This window comes from Cyanistes caeruleus, chromosome 3, assembly GCF_971803275.1.
Source record: "Cyanistes caeruleus chromosome 3, bCyaCae1.hap1.1, whole genome shotgun sequence".
NCBI lineage: Eukaryota > Metazoa > Chordata > Aves > Passeriformes > Paridae > Cyanistes > Cyanistes caeruleus.
The window spans coordinates 71718219-71733470 of record NC_141703.1 but is presented as its reverse complement, the minus strand read 5'-3'; the positions used below and the strand labels follow the sequence as shown (position 1 = coordinate 71733470).

At 42.6% G+C, this 15252-nt stretch overlaps 1 long non-coding RNA gene across 2 annotated transcripts in view; it reads left to right on the top strand.

Annotated features, from left to right (window-relative positions):
- The window catches only part of LOC111923799 (uncharacterized), a 32043-nt gene that overhangs the window by 1077 nt on the left and 15714 nt on the right, over positions 1 to 15252 (top strand). The window lies entirely within an intron of this gene.

The following is a 15252-nucleotide window of genomic DNA, read 5'->3' as shown; positions in this document are numbered from 1 at the left end:
GCTTGTAATCCAACCTATTGGTCAAAGCTGGATCAGCTCTGGGAGCCTTCATTAGTTATACACCATCCAGGGGGAACCATGGGAAGTTGGTTCCTACTGCAGCAGCTGTAGGACAAGGCCCAAGGCACATGATGTGATGCTGAGCTAGATGTGCAATAAATACTTGTGGGCTGAGTTTACCTGTGCTCGCTGACTTCTGTGGGAGTTGTGTGTTCAGATGACGTTCAAGGTCCCTGTGAATGGCGTGTGTGAGGAAGGGAGGTGGCTCTGGGCCTGGCCATGCATCTGCACTTTGCAAAAGGGAAAGCCTATCTCCTAATGGAGGAAAAATTTTATAAGAGACATCTGGAACAGTTGTTATCGCTCTAGTCACCTTCCAGTTTGATTCAATGAACTTGAAAAAGTGAAATGTATCATTTTAAGGTCCAAAATGTATTAAAAATTGGTTATATTTACTTGCAGCAGAGGATTTTAAATTTTGTGCTGTTTTTTCAAGGCTGTGTTTGCCACCAAAAAGAGGTTTTGGGGTTTTTTTTGCTTGTTTACTTTTGGCTTGTTTTTGGGTTTTGGTTTGGGGTTTTTTTGTTGTTGTTGTTTGTTTTGTTTTTGTTTTGTTTTGCACTAGGAGAAATATAATGCAAATATAAATCAAAAATTTAAGTCCTATGAGGAACAGCTTGAGATGAGGGGTGTTTAGCTTGGAGAACAGGAGGCTCAGGGGAGACCTTACTGTTCTGTACAACTGCCTGAAAGGAGGTTATAGTGAGGTGGGGCCTCTTCTCCCAGGCAGCCAATAACTGGAGAAGAAAACATAGCCTCAAGCTGCACCAGGGGATATTGAGGTTGGGCATCAGGAAGAATTTATTCATTGAAAGGGTGGCCAGACACTGGAAGAGGCTGCCCAGAGAAGTGGTGGAGTCACCACCCCTAGAAGTGTTCAAGAAACGATGGACATGGCACTTAGTGATATGGTTCAGCTGGCATGGTGATGGTCAAAGGTTGAACTCAATGATTGTGAAGGTCTTTTCCATGAAAAGCTAGTGGAAGCGAGGCCCTATGGGTCTCACTGTTGCCTAAAGGCAGACAAGTCTAAAGGAGGTAAGCCATGGACAGAGTGTGGAGCTCTCTGTGCTGCCTTGTATCATTACTGCACTGCCTTCAGGAGTGTCACAGTTGGGGACCAACACCTGGTGTTTCTCCAAGGCAGAAGCACACAGTTTTGACAGAAAAAAAAGGTCGTAAATGATAATCTGTGTTTCCAAAATTAGATAATATCAAACTATCTATTCCCTAGATAGAGAGGATCACTGGGTGAATGAGTGGCAGGGAGAAGCAGACTAGGTTCTCCTTTACTGGGTAATTTTTTTCATCTCTCATCTGTTGAATGATATTTCTCTGACCCAGTAGCACCCTCTTTGATTACAAATGATGATTCAAGGGACACTAGAAAAAAAAAAAGGGGGACATATGTCAGTGCTGGGAATTTAAGGACTGGAACTCCTAGTCTTAATCACGGTGTTTTATCTTTATTTATGAGATTATTTACTAATTTATTTACTATATTTACTAATATATTTAGTAATTGACTTAGTAAACAGAATTAAATTGTGTTTATTCCTGTACAGATGAGGAATCTTTTATTTAGCTGGCATATAAAAATATAGTGTATTATTTAGGTAGCATATAAAACTTAATGGTTGATAAAACTGTGAAATAAATGCATGTCAATTGATTACTTTGAATTATGACAGCCCCTTCTCCTGCAGTGCACTATAATATATTTATAAATGTTTTGTTTATTGACATGATTGACATGACATTTTGTTTATTGACACGATTTTAAGGTAAAAAGTGAGAAGAATGGGATGGATAAACATAAATCCCATCCATTACTGACAAATAAGCAAAAAGGAAAATTATAGTTGTAGAGTTCAGAAATTTTGTGTCACTAGATACCTCACAAGATAATGCAATTTTTTTTTTTTTTAAGAGAGTTGTCATAACATCCTATTGACCAAAAGTAGCTTTAGATATAAAGCCCAAATTTAGGATAAGGCCAGCCTCTTTGATAGTGCATGTCATTCATTTAGAAGGTCATAATCACAGTCACTGACTGACCTGTAGAGCATTTAGATAACACTTTTTGAAATATTGGTATAGGTCAAGTTTTTCTTCTGAGCACTAATAAACCAGAGTCTGAAACTACTAAAACTGTTGACTGAAATTTTAACCTGATTTTTATGTACTTCATTAGACTTGAGAATTGAACAAGAACAAGTCCAACTGCTCCTTCTCAATATTATTCAGAAGGGATAAAAGAGGAGAAAAAAACAAACCCCAGGAAGTTTCTTTTCCATTTTTCCATGGCAGACGGCGGCTCAAACACTGTGGTGCAGACTGGAAGCAGGAGGTTTTTCTTCTTGAAAATTTCTGGTTCCTTTCCAAACCTTCACATCCCTAATTAGATTCTTTTTGCCTTCTGACTATTTAGCAGTTCAGAGGTGGGAAAAGAAAATTATATCCAGTCCTTCAGTGTGAAACTATCATTCCAGTGTGTCTAAAGTTCTTTCTGTCCTGTGGCACATTCATTAGGGGCAACAAACATATGGTACTGATAATATATACTAAGCCTTGGACCAAGCCCATCTTTATTGTGTTCTGCTCAGGAAGCTGTTCTCCTTCAGCTTTCATTTTCAGTTTAATTTACTGGTCAGCATTTCTACAAGGATTGTGTTGGCCCTGATTTACACACTCTGGGCAAATCCCAGGACCTCATCACCAAAGTCTCATTTCCTTTTCAATATAATTACTTTAATGACAATGTGTAGTATGATAAAGGCTGCCCATGTAATATCCCTGTTTATTAATGATTGCAGCATGTCAAGCATTTGTACTGGCTTGAAAAGCAGTATGGATTTTTTCACCTGCAGGGGCCTTACAGGTGTCTGAGAGAACGATTATGATTGCACTTCTCTTAAATAATGGGCAGATACCTGTCTCCCTCATCTTTTTGACCTCAGGTAGTCCTCATCAATGAGACCTTCCCTTTTTTATTTTCAGTTTACAGATATGCATAAAAAGTCCCAAGAGAAACATACTGGCTACTTTCCTGCTAAGGTAGCTTGGTGATCTTAGTGATGCCCCCTGCTTGTGGAGATAGAAGAAGGAACAGGAGAGAACAAAAAAACCAAACCAACAACAAAAACCCCAAAATCCCCTCAATCCCAAATGATAGGGGAACCAATGAAAGGGGATGAAAATGGTTCTTAGCACTGCCAGTACATTACCAGCCTGACTCACACCAATCCATATAATTTGCACTTTTTAATGTCAAAATGGGCATGGGCAGCTGTTTTAGTGTAGCCATGCTCTTCCAGGATGGCCTTGGAAAGTGTACCTCTCCTGCCTGCTAGTTAGGATAGACTAACCCATTGTCAGGCACCCATCAAAGCCTCTCCATTTCATAAGCTGACAGCTCCGGATATCCAGCATCAGCCTGATTTGAAAGGCAGAGCTTTCTTCATCCTTAGGCAGCCCAGTAATTTCTCCACCGCTATTGCTAATTTGGAAGCTGACAGTTTCCATCTCCCCACCCCTTTGGTTTATTACAAGCATTTCATCAGACCGGCTGTAGACTGCCATGTCCTTCCCTGCCCTGGGCAGAGGGGGACAAGCAAGGCTGTCAGCAGCGATGCTCAGTTGCTGTGGTGATGTTTCTCCTGGAGCAGGCGGCTGCAGCAAGTCCCCCACCCCGGTGGCACCTAGCCCAGGCTCTGGATGGACCCGTGGAGGCTTCCAGCTGATTTAATTGGTTCATTGTTCCCTGGTTTGATGTAATAAATTCATTGTTCCCCAGTTCAACTTAATTGAGTCATTGTTACCCGATTTAACTGACTGATTGCTGCCTGACTTGATTTAATTAATTGCTGCCTGACTTGCTGAATAAGCAAGCTCCTGCTGCCAGCTGCCAGCACGGCTCATGGCTTCTAATCCGTGCTGTCTACCTCAGTCGCTTGTCCTATAGCAACCTGCACTGCTCCTGGGACCTGTTCTCTGTTCTATTCTAGCCACATCCTCTGTTACCTTCCTGCTTCCCTTTTCCATTCCTGTAGTTTGTCCCCTACCCGAAGAGTTCCTCTCACTCACCCTCTAATTCTTCTTTCCATTGTCCTCTGCTTTTTCCTGTCTTTAGCCCTGGGACTGTCTCCACTTTTCCTCCTGGAGTTCTCACCACTATGTCTTACAGTAACCTTCCCTGCTTTGTTTCCTCTAAAGCTGCACCTGAGTTCCCCTGAAAGCTTTTCATTTAACTTGTTTCATGCATGACAGATTGTCCTTCCTTTAGTGTTTTTTTTTGTATCCTATTCTGCCCAGGAATCCTACATAGGCATCGGCACTTGTCCAGTGCTCTCTTCCTTTCCTTCATTACCATTATTTCCTGCACCCATTTTTTTCTTCCTTTAAGGTATCATCTATAAGCACCTCCCTCCTCTTGTTTCGTGTTATCTAGCTTCCTCTGGGCTCTTGGCTGCTTTTAAGCCATTCCCTGCCCCAGATCCATTCACTTGCTTTGAGATTTCTGTGTCCACGATAAGAATATCTTCCCTGACTGCTCCTTCTCTTTAGCCTGTTGTTTTCACCTAAGATGTTCTGATGGTGGTTCAGGTTTCTTGCTGACTCTCTACTTTCTGGCCCTTACTTCATTCCCCAATCTCCTCTGACCTCTTTCATTTATCTTTCTGTGTTTCACTGTCTCCATTCAGCAGAAACATGAGATATAGGTAGATCTTGTCCTCTTTTCTCTGCTTTTCTGCTCCACATTCCATCTGATGTTGGTCTGGGAGTAAACGTGCACTTGTTTATGCAGGGAATTACTCTTCTCCAAAGTCATTGTGTCAAGGTCTAAGTCTGAATTTATATGAATGATCAACATGAGCCCAGACTTCTCCATGACCAGTTCAGTGCATACAGGTGAGGTCAGCTTTGCCTGTGCTGTCAGTGCAGTATGCACAATATCTTGTGTGAACAGATATCCCTCCTGGCTTTGCATTATCCAGACCTTATTGGCATGATGTACTTCCTGTTCATCTGCACTCTCTCTATCCATTTTTCAGTCTTATGTATCGGAAGAAAGTCCAGGAATGAGTGCTTGTCTCTCCAGTGTATGCACCATCATTCAGTTGCCAGCTGACATTTGGCTTCTGTATTCTGGGAACAGATATGGGGTGTGCTTCCGCTCCTTCCTCTGGCTCTCTCTTTTTCACTGGTGCGTTAATGTTTTCTTGAAGAGAAAATCTCATTGTCTACAAAGACACCTCTCTCCCCCTCAAGTCTTTAAGGAACCTGCACTCACAGAATCACAGAATTGTTTAGGTTGGAAAAGACCTCCAAGGTCATCAAGTTCAACCTTTGACTGAACACCACTTTGTCAACTAAGCCATAGCACTCTGTGCTATGTCCTGTTGTTTCTTGAGCACTTCTAGGGATGGTGACTTCACCACCTCCTTGGGCAGCTGTTCCAGTGCCTGACCACCCTTTCAGTGAAGAAACCTACACTGCATGGCTGAGGGTCTTCCAAGTCACTTGCAGTGAGTTAATCTATCTGCCTTTTTTTCATGCATGTAAAAGCCACTGTATTCCTAGGGCATTTTTGTTCAAACCTTTCTGGGTTTCATATGGCAGATGACATTTAATTTCAAGTACCTAAAAGCCGTGGAAGAGGCTTTAGGAGAGCTCAGTCTTTGGGTTTTGGGGCTTGTTTTTTTGTTGATGTATTATGGTTTCTTTTATTTTTTTAATTCAGTCACATTTCAGTTTATTTCTTTTTCTTACAGTCTCCTAAAGCTGAGTCCAGTTCTCTTAAGTTTCTTCCAGCATGGTAGGCAGAATTATCAGCTTTTTTGTACCCTAGTTAATGCAACTCAGCCATATTTCTGCTGCTCTAACATCCATTCTCTCCCCTCTATAGGCAATTCTCTTTGAATTCATCTTTGCAGTTCCTCTCCTGTTGTTGGTTTCTGCACATTTGCTAATTTACAGAGGCCTTCAGACTTTGCAGATGATACAGATACTGGCAATCCCTCTCACATTACTGGGATATGAAGGTACAACGCCCAGTCCTGTTCCCATGACAGCTGGTGCCAAACCTCCCAAAAATGTTATGAGAAAAGGACTGGACCGTAGAATCTTCATTCCATTCTCTGTGATGGCAATTAAAATAACATTAAAATTAGAAACAGAATTAGCAGGTGCCAGACTCTTCCTGTTATCTTCCATCTTGTGTGTTTGGTAAGACATTTTGCTGATAGTGATTGCATTCATGGAGCTAATATATACAAAATATGAATGCTCCAGGCTTTTCATAGTGTGGAGCACATGTTAAGAAAAATTGAGGACTGCCCTTCAATGTACAGTCTGCCTTTCCATTTGTAATTGCAAAGCACTCCCATGGCAAAACCAATGCTGCATAGATGGTTAAACACTACATGTGTCCTTTTACCTTTGTGTGAAGCATTTTGTCTTTTTCTAAAATGTTAATGACTCACTGAAGCTGTTCCCTTTTTCAGCCCCACCCTGCACTTCAGATAATTCTGCCCTTTGGGAAAACATTGATATCAAGCACACTTCCTTCAGAAATGAAGTTGGATCTGTGTGAGTTGTTTCATCAGAACTTTCAGTTGGTGTCATTGCAGTGATATAATTATCGTGGTGTCAGTATGCTCTAATAAATACAAGAGATAAAAACCCCAAAAGTTTTACAAGCTTATTTATGCAAGTGGTTTTCTCAAAAATTGAGAAACACAAAATCAGGTGTGTAGCCATTTTGATGCACTTGCATGCAGGGAAGAATTGCAGGGCATTGTGAGATGCTTGTCATGGTGCAGTCTCGAAAGGCAGAACTGGTTATGCACTGGGAGATAGCTGAGGTCTCTTTTCTCCACATTTGGAAATCTGAAGAATTTTCTGTCCTACTCTGTCTTAATCCCATAGATCTTCCTCTGCATAGCAAATTATAGAGCTGTGGTGAAGGACAAGGTGTTTATCTGGATTGTGCTGATGGGAGTCAGGATTATTGGGTCAGTGTGTGGCTTCACCCCATGTCTCCAGAGCTGTGGGGGTTCCCCTCATGCTAAGCAGTGTCAGCAACATTGCAACAAATTTTAGCCAAGAACTTAATTTTCTGCCTCAGCATCCTTCTGGGTTTCCTTCCTAATGTCTTTGCAATATACTTTTTATAAACAGAGGATGACTTCTAACATGCCAACCCATAGTTAACATTAGTACAGGGAGCTGGAAAGTCCATATCCTACACACATCACCTTAGAGATACATGTTAACAAAAAGCCCTGTTCCTCCTGTGCATGCTAAGAATACCATCAGCAAATGTCACCACAGTTCGTTCAAGAGTTGAAAATTCTTCAGATAAATCATGTTGGTAATTATGTTCTGTGACTCTGGGCAGGGATGGTTGAATAGCCCTAATTTGGAAAGTATTTGTTAGACTCTTCTGAAAGAAGATCAACTTCCAAGAAGCAAGAGGCACCTCACAAGGGGCATCTTGTAGAGGCCACATTTTAGGGGCTAGGTCAGGGGGTTCTGCATAGGTCATAGAAATTAATGAATACAGGTAAGAGCAGAATTTGGACAAAGGTGTTTAACCATTTGTACCTGCTTCTATTTCACAGCCAGTAAGAGACATGAATTTGGGAAAGAATATATAAATACAAAGCTATATAAACACACAAGTTGTCCATTTGCCTTACTGGCTCAGTCAGGTAGTGTAAATATATATAAGCCTCTAGTTCAGCTACTTCACTCTCACAGGATCCAGACTCACCACTAAAAAAGTGGTGATTTTTTAATCACCATTTAAGACTTGCCTTTTATTTTCTACTCCAACACTTTTTGCTAAAGAGTGTTTACAATGTTTTATGCAGCTGTGCAAAGAACAAGGAATCATGTTCTGCAGGACAGAGGCTCTGTAAATTAACTCTTAAATGTGTGTTGATAAAGGCCTACAGGATTTAGCCTTAGAACCACAATGTGTGGGAACTTAAGAAATGCAACACAAAAATTAATTAGCTGCCAAGTTCTCAAATGACTTGTCTCCTTTAAATAATTTGCCCTCTTCTTCTATGATTGTTTAGAACCTTCATAATTCCATAGTGTCACTGTTTTCGTATATTCTTTATGCTTTTTTATACACTTCAGCTGTGGAAGGCCATGGTTTCTATTGGCAAAAAGGATGATCATGGTTAAAGTGCCTTTATGGGTCTTTGACTTAGCCCCATCACTTGGTAACTGCAGATCAGACGGATAATTAGTCATGAGAAAATAGCTTCAATATTATTGACATTTTCACTTTGTAAATGATCATGTCTGAGAAATGTTGTCCTATTGGAAGTGTCACAACTAATGTCAATCTTCAGAGCTCCAGGTGTACATTTTCCTTGATGCCTCTGGGGCTGTGAGAGTCTGACATGGATATTTCCATAAATCCACAAAATCATTCTCAGGCACCATTGATGAAGCAGGCAACCTACCTACATGTTTGCAGAAGCAAGCCTTAATGGGTAAATGGCATCAATCTCAAGTCCATGTGATAGAAATGCAGTGTCAGTGCTGTCCTCATGTACCAGATATTCTTTAACATCTTTGGCCAGAGTGGAAGAATGACTTCCTGCTGGTACAGAATGGAAACCTCAGCAGTAATTCACATTTTCCTCATGACTTAAAGGAAACATTTTCCATCAATTTGCTGCCCACTCCCAGACTTCCAAGTTGAAGAAGGAGCAGGCTCTCCTAGAGCTTCCCATGTCTCCCCAGACAACTGTGCCAAGTATCCTATGTTGTCTCTACCTTAAGGAATGCTGGGCTTCCAGAACATGGCAACTTTTCCCTTACTGGCTATTTAAAAGAAGAAATTCATATTACCTTCCTCCTTACCTCCCTTGCACCTTATGGATGAAATGAGAGAGCAGGTAAGAGCCTGCCTTTGAAAGCATTATGTTTAACTGTGATGAGGTCCATGGAACTCCAGGGGGTCTCATGGCTCATATCCTCCCAAGTCCTCTTTCTCTGCTCCCACACATCCTGCTGCATCTCAGTTGGGTTGTGTCACTGCTCTTTGCACCTTCTAGGCTGAGAGTAAGATTTTTTTTCCCATGTTCTCACAAGTATTTTGATTATCTAAGCAGTTCAGCAAGCAGTGGCAAAATAATAATGACTTTCCATGAGTTACTCCAAATGGATTGTAGCTTTGATTTAATGATTTGCAACAATGGAGTGCAAGATTTTGCTATGTCAGCTCCTGGATTAGAATAGGAGTCATTCCCAGCACCTGCCCACAGGAGCATCTCAAATGCCAAACGCTTTAATCACTCCTCACGCAAGCTGAGTAAACTGGACTCTGCAACATGAGCAGAAAGCTAGCAGCATCTTCCTGCTCAAGCACTATTGTCCCCAGCCCCAGAACTTGCCAAATTTTTGAAAGAATTTAGTTATAGAGATGGAGTGACTAAAGAAGGCCTTGATAAACCTGCCCTCTTTCTTTCAGGAGAGAACCACTAAGTTAGGCTGCTAGTCCCTGCAGAAAGAGAAAGGAGGAAGGGATCTTCCCAGCTTTCATCCCTCCTGCAATAACTCTCAGTTACCATCAATTGGAGCCACTGAGATAATTTTTCCTCTAGTGCCAGGATCCCTGGATGTATAGGTCAAAGTAGTCAAGCCAGTTTTTTCAGCATAGTCCCAGTTCAAATCACAGCCTTTCCTTAATTTGGTCAGGTACAACTCATACCTCATGGCCTGTATGAGATCCTACCTGAAGAAGTAAGAAATATATCCTTTGCCCCACAGGACATGATTACAGTAATTCCACAGGGTGTTCTCTATCCCCTGAAGTGCTTGGGCTGCTGTGAGAGACATGGTGCTGAGATCAGCCAGCAACTATTAGCACCCTTCTGGCCTGCTGAACCCATCAGTATTACCTAAGTGTTTTCATTCAGCCAACACTATTGACTTTCAGTGGCCAGTCATCTAACTCCTGCTCAGCAGAATGGGATGGTCTCTGCTTAGCCAGTGTCTCCTGTCAGACACTGCAGTTAGGATTAGATTTAGGGACAGCCTATCCCATCAGAAACCACAAAATTCCACAGTTGTTGCTAGGTAACCACGGGCTAACATGCCAACGTGCTCCCCCTCTACAGGTGCCCATCCAGCTCTCTCTTCTTCACCAGTGTGGCCAGGGAGATAGCAGCTGAGTGGGCAGAGGTTGGGCAATGCAGGACAGTCACACCCTCTGCTTTGCCTGGTTTTGCATGATGATGTCATTTTCTGGGGCAGCAGGAAGATCTGGGGAGCACCTGTGGTTCATGAGGGATGCAATCTCCAATTTTTTATTCTGCTTTGGGTGCATGGGTGCATGACTATGTGGTAATCTGCAGTGTGGGGATTACCAAACTGACTCAGGTCGTGGGAAGCCTTGTCCTATGACTCTTAAAGGTCCCCACTGAGTCTGTGGTAAATACGTTAAGGTTACAGGGGAGCCTCTTTCTTCACCCTTCAGCAAACCAGATTTTCTCCTAAGCTCTTCCCATTTATCCAACCTTCTCCCAAATGATGAATGGACTCCTGCTTACTTTGTCATGACAGCTGTCCCCTTTGTTGTGTGCTAGTGGCTAACATCTCTGAAATTCTGGTACTCAGCAGTTTGGATGTTCTGGATTGTTTTTTTGGATGAGATAACACGGCCTGGCTATGATCTCCTATGGCTGCAAACCTCCAGCCTCATGGTTGTCCTCCCACTGTGGGATCTTCCGGCTGTGTAGAGTGAAGAAAGTAGGTCACCTTTTGGAAACTGCCTTCTGTTCTTCCTTCCCTCACTGCATGCAGTAAAATTGCTGTCCTTCCACCATTGCCAAGATGTCCTGTGGCTGCAGAGCAGGAAAGATTTGTCTTTTTAGCCATGCTTTGGTTGTAGATTATTCTCCACCTAGTGAACACAGCCAGGAAATTTGTTCTGGACTATGGAGTTCAGCTTCTCTGTACAAGATTTGCAGCTACTCATCTTGGCTGGGATAGGAGAGATAGGAGAGAGGGGAATCACCAAAGTGCTCCTGACATAAAACATGAGACAAAATCCATATGAAAGCCTAGCGAAAGGCAGATGCAAAGATATGTTATACTGTGCTCTGGTTATCTGTATGGTCTTCTGCCAGCAGGATAGGAAGACAAGACAAAAGGGACAGGCAGGTATGAAATTGGATTGGCAACCATCAACAGCATAACTGAAATGGACACTTAATAATGTGTAGAAGAGCTGACTCAGATTTTGCTGCTGTCTTTTAATTTAGGATCGATGCCTGTGTAGATTATGTGGCACATTTGCAGGAGGAGTTCTCACAGAATATAGATGTTAATAGAGCAGGATAATTATTTCGATTTTGTGCCAAGCCAAAAGCCACATTATGGAAAGGTTTTAAATGCAAGCTTAACAAAATTATTTAAATGCAGAAATGAGAACAGGAAGGTTGATCGGTGCGTAAAGGATGATTCACGTCTAATTCAGACTGCTTCCTTTTTTATGTCAGTTGCCTTAAATTTAAGGAAGAAAATCCTCTAACAGTAGTTTTCAACCCGAACAGGTGAAGGCTTCAGCTATTGAAAAACCAGTAGTCTCCTGCACAGAATGAATATGTAAATAGTCCCCACTGAGAATTTTGGTGGGCAAGGTCTGCTGACACTTAGCCACATCCCTGTTCTGGTGTTTCCTCAACCTCTTGCAGAAGATGGGGCTACTGAAAGCAAGCTCTTTTCTGGGCTGTTGCCCTGTGCTGCAGGGCTGATGTATTGCCCTGAAGTGCTCAGGATATGAGGGGGAAGCAGGGTGCCTCTGAAGTCTTTTAACTCTTCACAAGCATAAACATTTCTGTTTAACTTCCAGAATCTCTCTTCCCTCAGGAGAAACTACTGCTTGTTTCTCTCTTTGCAGTGGATGTGAGAGTAGGACTATAATTACTGGCACTCCCTTCCCATGGATGCATTTTTCTTGGTTTAAGAGACTCTGAATTTTTAAAAGGGAAACACGAGACTTTTTTGTTTAAGCCTTCTGTATTTTATGCGAGCAGAGGAGTTTTCTGAGTACATTTTATATCCTCAGGGCCTTGAACATGAGGGACTTCTTCTTTACCCAGTACTTCATATACAACTCTGCTTCTTTTTCAGCTATGAAATAACCACACCAATGAGAAAATAAAAGTCATTACCTACCTATAAAACTAATAGTAAATTTGCAAAACCAGAGTATAAGGCAGAGCTAAATAGCTGCTCTTTCCCTGTTTTTATGTGGGGTGAGTCTTGCACATAAAATCCACGTCCAAGCTGTAAGCAGGAAGGAGAGCTGCAAGGCACAGACATCCAGAGGATTTTGGGTTGTTGGGTGCTTCTGTGATGTTTCCCAGCATGGCCCATACCCTACCAGGACCATCCTTACCCAGCAGCCGAAGACCCAGCTGCTGCAACCACTTGAGAGTCTCACCTCCAGGAGAGACTCTGCCTTCTTCTGGGGTGCAGAGCCATGGCTGACACAGGTAGTTGCTGGGTCAGCAAAAGGACTGAAATTTGTGCCTCTAAAACCTGTGCCATGGACCATACCACAAGCTATGCAGGAGTAGAAAATATTTTCTCATCTTCATGGTTTGCTATCTAGAGTCTTCTTGCTCTGTCAAATAGTGCCAAGACCTACCTTTCCGCTTCTGCTTTTTCCTCAAGGGGCCTATTTTATTTTCCTTTCCTATTAAAAAAAAAAAAAAAAGGGGGAAAAAAAAAAAAAAGAATTGTCCTGAAAACAGCCTTACTGAAGTGGATACAATCCAACTAAAGCCCAAGCTTTAGTTGAAAAGTCAGAATTTCCCCCCATCTCTGAGGGCATTCAGGTGCTCCCTATGCTAAGCACTGGGGCTCTGAGTCCATCTCATCACCATGTAGTAGAGCTCAGAGACAGAATCAGATCAGCTTTTGTTTCCTGTTCTTCAGTGGCTTTGTTGTGACACAGATCACCTCCCTTTTATCAACCCCATTGGGAATGCAGAGGTCTTCCAAACCCTTCTGGGAAATCACACATCCACTTGGCTTCCTGCTCAGTTTCACAGCCTAACCCCAGAGGACAAGTGTTCCCTGGGACTTTTCCTTGGGGGACCCTGTGGCATGATCTGAGAAAGCAAACTTTAAGTGAGCTACTTATATGTGACCTTGATCTGTCCTCTTTCCCCTTTCCAAAGTCAGGGTGGTACTTATTCTCGGCATTGGCTGGTTGGGGGCTGGTTGTGCCACTCAGCTTGTACCTACAGGCGTCTAGACTGCTCTGGAGCACTCCAAGTTCTTGTCCACAGCCCTTGTCCTGCAGGTCACAGTCTCCCAAGGTAAAACCTTGGCACAGAGCACCCTAATACCTGTGGGCCTGGTGGAAAGTGTGCAGTAATTGAAAGAATAATGGCACGCATCAGACATATGCATAGTGAGGAAGGAGCAAAGGAACTTATTGAAGAAACAAATCCTAACAAGTACAGGATACTAATTTTAAGTAGTAATTCACACATTACTTAGTGCTTAAGGGCAAAGTTCATGCTGCCCAAGATACTTTCCTAGGTTTGCAATGCCTGGCATTTGCAACAAAGTAAATAGGTACATTTTAACACTTTTCATGTCCATAAAGATGTCTCTGTAACCCAAGCCACATCAGATATTCACATGGCAACAGCATGATATGGGAATACATTTTAGTGTGGTAAAGATCCCAGAGGAGACCCATTCCTGCTCTCCCTCCCTGAGGGGTCGAGGCTGCCATTACAACCACAATGAGCAAGAAGCAGGAGGAGATGTCCATTAACCCCTTAATTAAGTGCTGAGATGGCAGTCAAAAGTCAGGGTGTGTCCAGAACAGCCAGATGAACAACTGCAAAGAGCTGGAATCCCATTTGAACCCCACAGGGCTGTGGGCCGTACCTGTGGTAACAGCACTGAGTTTAGATGCAGCTTTCCATTTCTGGAACTTAAAGAAGCTAATGGTGATTAACCAGCTAAATCTGCCATCAGGAGGCAGAAATTTATATTTTGGAGCATGGAGAAGGCAACCTGAGTGCCCTAACATCAAGCACCTCTAAGCACAGGACAAGGAGACAGGCTTAAGGGCACCTTTACCACAAGACCGCTCTGGTTTTATCACAATTCCTTTTCTTTGTTTCCCAGTTACAAGCAAAATGTGATTATAAATTCTGCCGCTGTCTGTCGTTCCAGAGCTGTGTGCTGCAGGAGACCAGAGTGGAGTCTATTCCACCTGATTTCCTTGCCAATGCTCACATGCAGAGATGGCAATAGATGGTCTACGAAGCTGTTGTTTTTAGCACTTCTCCATAGTCAGGACACCGGGGGGGAAAATGACATTGCCAGCCATCCCCAAAGAGTTTGGTAGAAGGACACAAGGTCACTAAGCTGCTCTGACCAGTCATGGCCACAGGAGTAGCCAAGGTTGTTCTTTCATACAAGGACTGAAGAGTCCCAAGGCAGGGGTCTTCCTTGGCCCAATGGGTTGCTTTGGCAGGTGAATGGTACTTGGATTGGTCACCTGCACACAGGTGCTGCAACACCTTAGCTCAGCAATCTGTATCCATATCTCAGCCATCCCCTGTTGATTATAAGCAAGACAGCATCCCATAACAGGAAATTCTGGGAAAAAAATTAATGGATGTACAGAAGAACAGTAGAAATGTAGAAACATTATCTAGAACTGGACTTTCAACATCCCTGGCTCATCACAATCCAATTTCTCTTGAGATCACCACCAACAAGCTCTCTCAGCATTAGCAGGAGCTAAATGTGTGGGAAAGAAAAACACCAAATATATCAAAAATCAAATTGCTGTGCAAACTGGAAGGCAAAGAATATATTGCATGAGATAAATCTTGTATAGAGCTGCCAGTGTGCAAAAGTGAAACCATTTTCTAACAAACATCAGTGCAAATTTCAAACAACACTGAGTTTTCACCTTTAGTTCTTTTCTCCTCCCTTTATTCTTTCTTTCCCATTTTCCCATCTAAATTTTATTTTGGTAAATATTTCTCCCTATTGCTCAGATATCTGTATCTGATTGCAGAGCCTTGAAGCGTAACTGATGATGAAAGACGACCTGAGGGATATCGGAGTGCACACACCACAGGGGTGTGGACATAAACCCCTGAAATATGCTGGCAGTATGAC